Raw genomic sequence first — 12,215 nt, 5'->3', positions numbered from 1 at the left:
CCAGCCAGACATCGAGGGCTGGCAAGGGGCTAGCTCCATGTTATTACATACTATATATATAGTTTTTTGTTATAGGTTTGTTTTTTTTTTGGTCATTAGTTTTTTCCTGCAGAGCATTAAATGAATTCCATTTACACTATTTCTTTCTTTTTTTTAATGTGTCATACAGTTGCTTTGGAAGAGTTCCAAACTGGTTGCCATCATTTAGTAACAGACTCTGACAAAGGACTTTCAGAGCTCCACCATGCTTGGACATTCCCATTCCATATGTATATAATATATTGTAAGCTCCTGGCTCATCATGAGGACAAGATAGGGGGCATTGGGTGAACATGTAGTGAAGCATAATTAAGTAATATATAAAATAACATAAAAATAGGTTTTTCACACAATTAATAGCTTGATGGTCGTTTTTGTTAAATTTCTATCAGTTAGTTCAGTTACTGGTTCAGGAGCAGTGGTAAAATATACATGAAGAATCCTACAGTTCCTGTGGAGGTAAATTATGCAAATGATGATGTGAATCCCCACAACTAATACAAAATCCAGAGCTCAACACCACTGTTAATCACACCAGTTAACTAATCTACTGTCAGTGGTTTTCTATATCCTCTTACCATCACACAGCAGATTACCATATTACATCCAATTTAGTTTAGCCAGCAAACACCCCAAACATCTTAGTACATTTTATCTCCTATAATCCTGTTAAAACTACTTTAATTAAGATCCCAAAACTAACTCAGCTGTACTAAAAATGCACACACCCCAGTATATCAACACAATCAACTGTTTTCATTAAAACCAGACAATTTAATAAGATATTTTTTAACAATAAATAAACACATTAAAAAATCCAGTCATAATTCCATCCATCCATTATCTATAGTGTTTATCCTGAACAGGTTCCTGGGGGCGCTGGAGCCAATCCCAGCTGATACTGGGCAAGAAGCAGGGTACACCCTGGACAGGTTGCCAGTCTATCCAGTCATAACAGCAGATTTTTTTTTTTTGTTAAGGGAAATTATGTTTTTTTAAAATAATTCGGTTTTGGTCAAAAAAAAATTCAAATATATTTCTTTGTGAATCTTATAATGTGTTAGTGGCATTATGAAGAAGGCTTTGCAGCTCTTGGTTTGAGTTGTTTTCAGGCCACTCATTACTTATTAAGCACACTATTAAGGAAAATTGACTGTAATGATGAGAAGGATAGGGCCTGCGCTCATTAGAAACGCCACAGGAAATATTCAGCTTTTGTACCGATTAATTATGCATCATCTTTACTTTGCTCTCTCTGCAGACTGCAGCTGGGTTTAATGCAGCAGAGCATGCATGAGTGGGTAAAAGCTGTAAACAATGCAGTAAAGAGAAAAGCATTTTACAGTCTAAAATCCTGTTTTTATTTTTACTGAATGACTTTTTAATATATAAACTATAAAACTATTTCAAAATGTTTATTAAAACCATCTTTAGTATATATATATATATATAAATCACATCAAATACCAATGATTTAAAACACACTTCCATACACTGGCCTGCTGTCCCAAATATTCATTATAAAACCAAATGTGGATTAATCAGATGCTGAAGCTTTTTAAAAGATTTACATTTTCAGTATGAACCAGTGGGGTTGGGGCAACATCCACAGATAAATCCTGTGTCCTACCAAGAATGTACGGTATGTACTACCACTTTGTAACAGCATTATTAATATAACAAAGAAATATTCACTAAATACTAAATATGTTTGCAAAACATTCACAAATTGTATATTTGTCAAAGTTATTTAGTAGTGTACTACCCATTCCATCTACTGGTAAGGATGTCAGAAAGTAATGCGACAGATTAATTCATTTTGATTTGGTCTTACCTTGGGATTTGATGACAATATATATCATATATAGTAAACAATTATAGAGTGCTGATTTTTTTCTCTTCTCATTGCAAACCAAAACATTTACCCTGTGCTGTAAAGAAAGTGCAGCATGATGCTCAGTGATGATAACACTAAGGACATCAGCAGGAGAAACAGATGGAATATTGAGGGATTGTACATACTGAAGTGTTAGTGTCTCCTGAGTCACTCTCTTCCCCTTACTGGATTATGATGACCCCCCCAGCCCCATTTACTCTGACCGCTTTGCCCAATCTGCCCAAGAACCAGCAGTATAATGTGGTTTCTGCTAAAAAGCCCTGTATGCAGTATTAAGAACTGTGAAATGTGCTTCATGTCCCCATTTTCTCTGTCCCTTACACACAAGCACACAGACTTACCCACTGTTTTGCTTTTCCTTTCCCTTCTCTTATCCCTTCTTTCTACCTCTAGCTTATTGTTGACTTTAGTGAAGGACTGGCTGGTGTTTATAGACACAAAATACAATGCAATTAATAACTGTGCTCTATCTCTCTTATTGCAACACTTTCTCATCCCAGTGTGTCAAATATTGGTGCTTTTTCAAGTACCCTTTAGGCGTCTTATACTGACGCATGAAAATAGCGAACAGCGTTATCCCCCTCGTGTCGGAATGAAACTCCAAAGGTACTTGACAAATCGTCAGTAAACACCTCGGCTTTATACACAAAAGCCATGCGATTAAGTTCTGATTATATACTATACTATAAGAGTACTGTATCCTTGTAGGATACAGAGTAGGTATCTATGCTGTCAAATACACACTCATTTAAACAAGGACCACTATAAAATGTATTCATATCAGTGACTTCAAGACAGAAAGCTGTGCAATCTATTTTAAAAGCAATCTATTTCTCCCTGTCGTGGAGATTGCACAGATTGAATGGGGAGTCCGATCCTCAGTAGACAGCCCTCTTGATCCCACCCTCCACTCCTCTTTAATATCACAGCTCCTCTCCACCTCCACTGCTCTAGGCTGCTTACACAGAAAAGAGAAAAACATGAATATGACAAGCATTCTGTCCTTGCAATGCGTTCAGTTAAACTGAATAACCCAAAACGATGTGAACACAGATGATAAGTCATCATACACCCCCACCTGTGCTGGTGTTTCGCAGCCCGACAAACTCTGGATTTTAGTCAACGTAAACTGAAAGTACATTCTTAGCCAGAAAGCCATCATCTAGTACATTGTTGTTATTAATCAGCTTCATTGCTAAAGTATGGAGAAGTGGAATCAATTTGGTTAGATATGCAGCCGAAAGAAAATAATTTGGAAATGTGGAAAACATTAAATTATTTGTTTGTTCATTCATTCACTCATCGATTCACAAATATGAACTCAAAACTTCACCACTTCTCATCATAACCCTGTCAAATCAGAGCAGCAGTCAGAACAGATGTAATGCACTACTGGTGAAGATGATCTGCGTTGAAATGATTAAAAAAAAAGAGGTGCTCCTGAGCTCCTCAGATACGTTCTTCTTCCTCTGTATCAGCAGTAATCCACTTTATTATTATGGGTACAGCCATAGTTATACTGCAAACAGCTGTTTGTATGTGGTGCAACCGGGCATTTTGCAAAAAAACAAACAAACAAACAAACAAACAAAAAAAACCCCCCAGCAACAACAGAAAAGAACCCTCCAGTTTTTTGATGGATCGTGCAAAAAGGAGCAAAGAGGTATGATCAATTATCCCTTCATGTAATTAATTTAAACCCAGATGACCAGTTTAAATTTATTTAAAACAATTTACATTTACATTTAACTTTTAAGTTTAAGAATGTTTCAGATATCAAGTTATTTTGTTAAATTTAAGAATGTTTCAGATATCAAGTTATTTTGTGAACATAAGCACAAACAGGAATAATAAGCAGTTTTACAGAAATTGAAGCAATTTAGACAATTTCCAGCAACAGCTTATATCAGGCCACACACTTCAGGGGTAAGATGCGATTGATTGATTGACTGATTGATTGACTTATAAAATCACAGACACAGATAGTAACTTTGTGTTTGGTCCCTAATTAAAGTTTTCAAGATAGGTCAGACAGATAGACAGGTTTTAAACAGATATCTCTTCTTCTAAAAAGCCAGGGCTGTGATCAGTGCTTTTTGTGAATCATTGGTTGGGTCAAGAGCATTTCTTTGTTGTTTTTTTTAAATTTTTTATTCTTTTAATTTATTTCTATACCAATTTGCCAACAATTACATAAACTTGTGGGAATGCAAGGGTACCTACACAATGTAGCAGAATTATGCATTAAATAATGTTACACAAAGACAACTGATGAAACTTATTTTAATAACTATTAAGTGAGAAATTTAAACTTAACACCCCCAAGTTTCATAGCGGACAAGCAGACATCCCCACCCACCACCCTCGGCTCCCAGCAGCTGAGTGGGCCAGTTTGATAGGTTCTGAGGGAGGACAGCTCCCTCACAGGATTGCATTCTGAAGCTTTTTAGAGAATCTTCTGAACCCTCTACTCCTTTGTTTTTGCTTCCTGTTTTCCTTGTTGTTTCTTCCTTTATACTCCAGAGTTTTGCTCTGACCACCCACCAGATGCATTCTTGCCAGCCATGAGGATGCAGAGTCCTTTTGGGGGCAGCGGTCTCCTGTTCTCAATGGGGAGGTGGCTTTACTTCAGAAAGCTGTTACTCTTTTGACTGAACATGGTCTCATAACAAGTACATGATTTCTAATATTGTATGTCTGACTTTAGATTTAGTATTCTGAGCTTTAACTTGCTGCTTCTCCATCATTTCATCTGTTGTTGCCTTTCATTCCATTTCCAAAGTAGATTTGAAGTCTGCTATTGATGTATTCATTCCTTATAGCCTTGTATTTTTAATCTTTTTTCCTTTTATATCTTTGTTTTGTGTTAGTTGTAGTGTTTATCACTGTAGTGTTAGAAATACAGTAAATGTGTGTAATCAAATCAAACTTGTTTGCGATTGCACCTCAATCACTTGGCCTGAAACATTCAGTTTATTAAAGAGACGTGTTTCCATGAAATTCAGACTATCCTGCATTTTTGGTAGATCACAAGGACATATGTACTTCATTCTGAGCAAAAGTTGTAGTTTAATGTTCATATGTGTTTGTCGGTTTCACACATTTTGTAATGGCGGAGAATCCGGGTAAGGTGTAAATCGATTTGCAAGCACAACAAGCACTTGTATCAAGTTTAGATGTTATATTCTGTTTGCTACTGTTCTGTTGCTTAAAGTGAGTGTGATCCTGGAGTCAAGTCAGAAACATTATTGAATAGGACTCGCACAGTGAGCCACAGGCTGTAAATAATTGACTACTAATTGTCATAAAGCAGATGTACAGTAAACAGACCCAAGGCTAACAGTCACTGTCCAGAGGGACACGGAATGGGAAAAATCTACACCTAATAACTGTAGTGTACTGTGTGCACACATCGAGGCAAATTTGGGCAACGGTCCCCATCTCTTCAGCCCTGGGCCATCCTTTAATATACAGCTTGAATGCACTGTGTACTGTGGTCTCTAGTTCATTAATATGGCACTGTATTGCTCCCCTTGACATTGTATACATTGTTAAAATAAGTGTAGACTCTAGTTGTTACTGGATTTACTGTGTGCAGCTAGATGTGGCTTGGTTTGCTGCTCCAATGTTAGTTTCAACCAGGCTTGTAGATTTGAGAAAAGTTATGTATTTATTAGTTTAGGGCAACCAGACTCCATTCCTTTGTTTAACTCTTTGCACTATGCATCTGCCAAAACAACACAACCTCAAAGCTTCACTGAGGGCCCGATTTAATCTTTAAATAGTGGTCAGTAAAGCTAGGCAGCTTGGACAGATGTGCCAGCAGTAACCTATTACTGAATGTGATAGTGCACTCTTACGCTGATGGTCAGGGAGCGATTGTTCATTCATAATTGAACCTCAACTCTTATAAGTTAGACCCCAAGTTATATTATGACAATTAGACCTGATTTCTTTAAATCACAGACTAAAGAGGAGCACAGCCTAATTTTAAGGAATTATTTAATTCTAACTCTTTCTAATGAAAGATTTTTGTATATATCATCTTTTCCTCCTGCAGTGATACCACAAAGGTTCTACAGTTTACTTCACTTATCCCATTATTCAGAAATAAACCAGTCAGACCTCAGAGCCAAGACAAATAGCTAGGGATGTAATTTGTCTCTATGGGACCTTTGTGTTAAACCAGACATCTCTGTGCAATAGTTAATTGCAATTGTGATTTGTACAGTATGTGACAAGAATCTCAGTTACAGAGCAAAGTAAATGTAAAGAGAGATTCAGGTGAGGTTCCCTGTTCTCTTAAATTGTATAGGCACCCACCTTATTTGCATCAGTTTGATGTTCTAGTCTGTTTCAACTGTGTGTAGAGCTACTAGGGACAGAATAGATTCTATTAGAAACTAACAACAGAAATCGACAGACACTCATGGCAGTTAGTCACTCCACAAAAAATGTGGCTTCCTGTAACTTCTTAAACTGATTTACTGTAACCCAGCTTAAAACCATGCTACCAATTTTGCAGTTGCATGCTGAATTATGTTCAACTGGCAAATAACAAGGTCAACAACTGCCCTTTTTAATTGTCTAAATGTTTGAAATAGCAGGTAAACCAGCTTAAGAGTTTGAAGTTGGATTCTAGCAGGTAGAAGAGTCATTCATTCCACTGTGTCCTTGCTATTCAATTAATAACAATCTTTTGCTGCAGTCTGTCCTCTCTCTTTCACTCTCTCTTTTGGTTGCTTCCCTGCTCACCATAGCATAGAAGCCGCGCCCCCCCCCCCCCCCCACACACACACACACAGCAGCAGCCTGTGAATGCTAGATCCAGACCTTAGCAGTAAAATCAAAGGTAAATCATTTTCCCCATAACATGGTGATGACAAGTGTAGTGCTATTAATTGTTACCTAGACCCAAAAATGTATGGACAGTACCCCTTAATAGTGTTGCCAGACCTGGTAGAACAGTTTGACCAGCATCAATAAAGAGTAAAGCTTTTTGTAACTGTGCCATACAAAGTAAGCACCTACATGTTGGTGTGTGTGTGGTAATCTCTTACAGCCAACATGTCTCCACATCAAAAAAACATCACCCTATAGGAGAGCCACACCAGCAGCCTTAAGAGTCAGAGCCTGCATCAGCATGGAATATCCACTACAGACCTGAATAAAGTGTTGTGCAGCATGAGTCCCTTTGTCTTTGAGGGCAATGACAGTCATGCATACCTGCAAGACATCAGCTTCCACAGGCAGAGGCTAGAACAAGCCACAGCAGGGGACAAGTTTCACCTCATGAGAGTGACTTTCAGCTCCGAGGTATGACGTTTCCTTCAACAACTATATCAGGGCCGACTACCAGCTGCTATGCCAAGTGCTCATAAGGGAACATGGACAATCAGAAGATGAACAAAACCTCATATCTGCTCTAGACATTAAGCAGGACAGACAAGAAACACCACAGTACTGTATGTACCTCCACTGTGCATACTATGACTCCAGAAATAATCTGGACATGGAAGAAGAACCACACTTCAAAGCTCCGTTGCTCTGAAATGTGAACCCTACTATCAGTCATCATCTAGGTGAATATGTCTGCCCCACACCATGACAGTTTGAGTTTTCAACACTTGCGAGCAGAGGCTCACCACAGAGGAAACATCCACACCAAAGGCCAGAGGAGTCCCAGCCCCCAGAACCAAAACCAGAGGCAAATGCCTTTGTACATCACCTCATCACCCAGCTGAAAGGGATTTAGCTCAAGCAGAGCATATGAACGAGGCACGGACTAAAGAGAACTCACAACAGTCTCAAGCCATTTTGAAACACACAGCTGGAGAAGAGAGAAGAGCTCTCGATCCAGTTTTCAACACCACCGAACCAGATAAAGGACAGGGGACCCAATGAGAACCTGTAATACACTCTTATTGCTTCTTATTGGCCTCTTATAGGACTCCTTATTTCACCCTGGACAATTAAGAGAATCTGGCAAGAGAGACGTGGGGAAAAAAGTTTTAGTAAGCCAAACTAGGCAGATGTAAGTTTAAACAGGAACTGAAAAGCTAAATTCTGTGATAACTGTGTTGCAGCTTGAAAACACCAGACCCCTGCCTCTGACCGTAATGTCTTTTGATTGCTCTTTGAGACCCATTTGTTTAGGCAGGCATTTAATACCGGGTCTCACCAGGGCATTGGTTAGCTTATTATTTTTATTGTATTACTCATGTCTTATCTTTGTATATAATTACTTTGTTTTGTTTACTGTATATTTTGTTTCTTTAACTGATTGCCTGATTATGTGTTTTGTACTGTTTATTGGTACTCATTTTATTATCATTATTCCCTCTTCAGTTAAACACTTTCTAACTCTGGATACTTTGTTTTGTTTACTGTATATTTTGTTTCTTTAATTGATTGCCTGATTATGTGTTTTGTACTGTTTATTGGTACTCATTTTATTATCATTATTCCCTCTTCAGTTAAGCACTTTCTAACTCTGGATTAGAAAAGTGCTATATAAATAAACTTTTACTTATCTACATTCTGCTTGTTATCTCAGGATGCTAAGTCTACAGTAAAAATGCGATATTACACATCATATACTTGTTATAAACATAAAGAACATAAAAAAGTTAGAGCCACCTCTTTTGAATGCTGACTGTCGTCACAGGATCTATGCATCTCATAGGTGGTCAGACTAAAACTCTGTAGTTGAAATGTAGAGGGAGATGACAAGGAAAAAGCAGAGAAGAAACAACTACGGAGTAGAGAGCAAAGAAGATAATCTGATAACTTCATCAGCTTGTGAGGAAGGTCTCCTTCATATGACTCTCATTCATCAAATTGCAGCTTCGTATTCCAGCAGCACAGTTCATCTGGACATTGTTTAATTGGTCTCAACTCTGTAACATAAGAAGAAGGTTTTAGACAAAAATCTCCAGTCAACATACTTAATTAATTATGGGCTCACATTAGAGTCACAAGGATTTTGAGCTTGGAAAGTAAGTCTGTAGTTGTAAATTAACAATTGGAAACCTATAAAAAGTGATGTGTACTTGTAAAAAAATGTGAGGATGTGCATAAAATATGTGTACTTGTAAAACATTTTGAGAATGTGTGAGTAAAATCTGTGAACAATTATAACAGTGGTGTTACACATACTGTAAAAAAAATGGATTTAATGAACATATGTGCACTGCTACAAAGCACAACATTGCATGGATAAACTCTCAGGTCTCAATCAAGTACAACTTTTGACCCTATTTTTACACATGATTCTGATTAGTCATGACCAATCTGATCACAAAGCGCAGTCAAAATGTCCAGCCAGAGGGCAGATGGTTCTGATGCATTTGTGTGATCTATAGGTCCTGGAAAGTGTGGCTATTTCTCAAGATAAATGACATTTTGGGCATTTCTGTGAGACAGATGAGGTTAATTAATAATGCAGTAGAAAACAATGGTAAACATATTGTGCTGTATTTGCAACATGCAGTTATTTTCCTGTTCGTCAATGGCCGAGATTGCTTTATATGTTTATATTGTGGCACATTACAGCAGATATACAGCCACTCCTCTTAACATTTTTATCACATTAAAATGTTACAGCCCAAGTTTAAAACTTGGACAGTGGACATTTCCAAGAGTGTCTAGCATTTACCAAGATCTACTTACTGTTGTAACAAAATATGAAATGCAATAGACACACTATATAGACTCAGGTAAATACACAAACTATTAAAATTCTACATTCATTGGCCTTTTTAGTAACTTTAATGAAATCAAAAACATTTGGCTTTATCATAGAATACCAAACAGCATTACTCCACAGACACAGCACATTAAATGCCATTATTTTCTGCTTGAGTGGCCATAGTCCATCGTCTAAATCAACTTATAGTTTGGAAACTGCAGGTAATGAACTGTGGGGAAAATGATATCAGTTGCATCTGAACAGGCAGTTTTCATTCCACCCTAAAATACGTTGTTGGATGTGATGTCACAGAAGAGAAAGCAATTCAGAAAGTTTTTACAATAAGAAATATGGGTCCCAGTACTGGCAGCAATAATGTTCATGGCAGAAATAACCTATTCATTTGTTGAGTAATAAACTACATAAGGATGCTGAAAGTCCAGCATTTAATATTTCGTTGGTTATTGATCTTCACTATATATTACTGCGCATTCCAAATGTAAAGTTGCAAAAAGTACAGCTAAGACATAATTACAATACATCAAGATAAATTGTAAACTGGAGGCACCCTCATGATGAAAAAGATTATGAATTCCCCTAATCATCATCATAATCATCACTATACAGATACATGTATACATATCATACAGTTCATAGCTTGTATATTTACTTTATAACCAATTTTTTGTGTTGTGGATGGCTAAAAGTACATTCTGAACATTGTGAGAAAGGAATACATCAAATATAATATATATTAGTACAACAGTCCTGCAATAAATCCTCCCTTTACAATGGTGATAATATTCAGTTTATGTTGAAACTGTTTCAGCGTTGATTCAACTGTATGGTAATTTCAAAGGATTTAGTTTGTGCTTCTGTGAATGGTATTACATTATATTTTATCCACCCCATGTATATAGACTGCTTTAGTTTTAGCGTCACTCATTCTTTAACTTTTACATTTACTTGCTATACAACCTAGGGAAGGAGAACCCAGTGTGCTTTGGTGCAAAGTGGAGGATGAGGGAGTGAACATCATTTACCTGTTCTAGTAGCTACATTCTCCAGGTCAATGGTTACTGTTAATCCTGCATAAATATTTATAAAATCACAGCACAGGTGATCACAGCAAAATCAGTAAAAATAAAATAAAATCACAGAACTGTTACTCTGTTTCAGAGTCCTGCACAAGTATGGAGTGTAACGGGTAAAAAAATATGTTTATATTTATTCACATGTATGGACACGAGTGAAAAATAGACTGAATGCAGGTGGGTAGCAAGTAAAGTACACAAAATTTCAATGAAAAAAATAATAAATAAAGTTGCAGATTTTAAAAAAAAATGTAATCCAGTAATTATCAAGCCTAAATAACCAATACATTTATTGTGAAGGCCTATAGCTGTAGCGCAACCTTTGACCCCTCAACTCACATCCAGCTAATAGGATGTTCAGACTTCAAGGCTAGGTGTCAGTGTGTCAAACTAGATAACCTAAAAGTGAAAATAAACAATAAATCAAACAATACATCATTGAAGGCCAAGATGGACATATGGGAGAAATTCTGGTTACAAACAGTAACATGTGCATTGGGGAAATTTTGACATTTGGAAATTTGATGTGTCAAAGAGTTTCCTGTTTGTAATCAGTGACAAATAGGCCCTCAAAAACCCAGGGTTGCATCTTTGACCAAGCATCCATATGGAAAATTTTGTGACACTTGGGACTTACAGTATATTTAGGGAGCTCTGTGACATTCTGTAGTGCTTTTAACCACTTAGTTAATGATATAGCCTTTGTATCTGTGTTGTTTTAGAATGGACACTGAAAAATCATTCATCCTCTTTCAAAACATAGATTTGGAACATCAGTCAGTGGCTCTCTGCAACCTTTGCTGTCCAATTTTCTTCCAAGAGTATGCTGAAGATGGAACCAGGTCAGACTTCAAGGACAGTATTTGGTATGCAATGCAATTTAATAAGAATCAAAAATAAGTTTTTATTTTAGGGACTTACCAAAATGGGAACCCCAGGTTCCCACTGGTTCCCACTAGTTAGTTATTGATATAACCTCTGTACTTTCTGCCCATTGTACTAGGATCACCAAGTGTGAGGACCACCAAGAGTGATCCCAAGGTGCCAGGACCACCAAGTATCAGCCTGGGGTACCAGGACCATCACGTGCCAGCCCAATGTACATGGACAACCAGAAAGTTTCCCATTTGTCAGAGGCCTTTTGCTGCAGTGTGTAAGCCTGGTATACCAAAAATCCAGCCCATGGCAAAACATTTCCAATTTCTCTTGGTGTTTCATGAGTCTTTGGACCATGAAGTGTCATCACAGAGTACCAAGACCAGCAAGTGCCATCAAGTAGGACCAGTACTATTTGTTTTCTTGCCACATGGGAAGCTTTATGACATGTGGGCATTGATGCCTTGGTCACTGCCCTATTACTATCGAACTCCTTTTCTGTGTTGTCCAAATTGGAAACCTGACTTTCCCATGCAAAGGTATTTGAAATGGACATGCTGTCCTAAGTCAAAACGTTTGCCATAGGGGTAAGCTGTCTGACAATTGGTTATTTTATCTT

The 12,215-nt window shown here is 37.4% G+C and overlaps 1 long non-coding RNA gene across 1 annotated transcript in view; it reads left to right on the top strand.

Moving 5' to 3' along the window:
* Window positions 1-12,209, top strand: part of LOC109965123 (uncharacterized) — an 18,227-nt gene extending 6,018 nt beyond the window's left edge. Inside the window, exons 3-4 of the long non-coding RNA XR_002275594.1 lie at window positions 11,484-11,586; window positions 11,724-12,209. This is a non-coding gene — a long non-coding RNA (uncharacterized LOC109965123). The remainder of the gene's footprint in view (window positions 1-11,483; window positions 11,587-11,723) is intronic.
* Window positions 12,210-12,215: the final 6 nt, after the last annotated feature.

Source organism: Monopterus albus, unplaced genomic scaffold, assembly GCF_001952655.1.
Source record: "Monopterus albus unplaced genomic scaffold, M_albus_1.0 scaffold96.1, whole genome shotgun sequence".
Lineage (NCBI taxonomy): Eukaryota > Metazoa > Chordata > Actinopteri > Synbranchiformes > Synbranchidae > Monopterus > Monopterus albus.
This window is presented reverse-complemented; position numbering and strand designations above follow the sequence as displayed.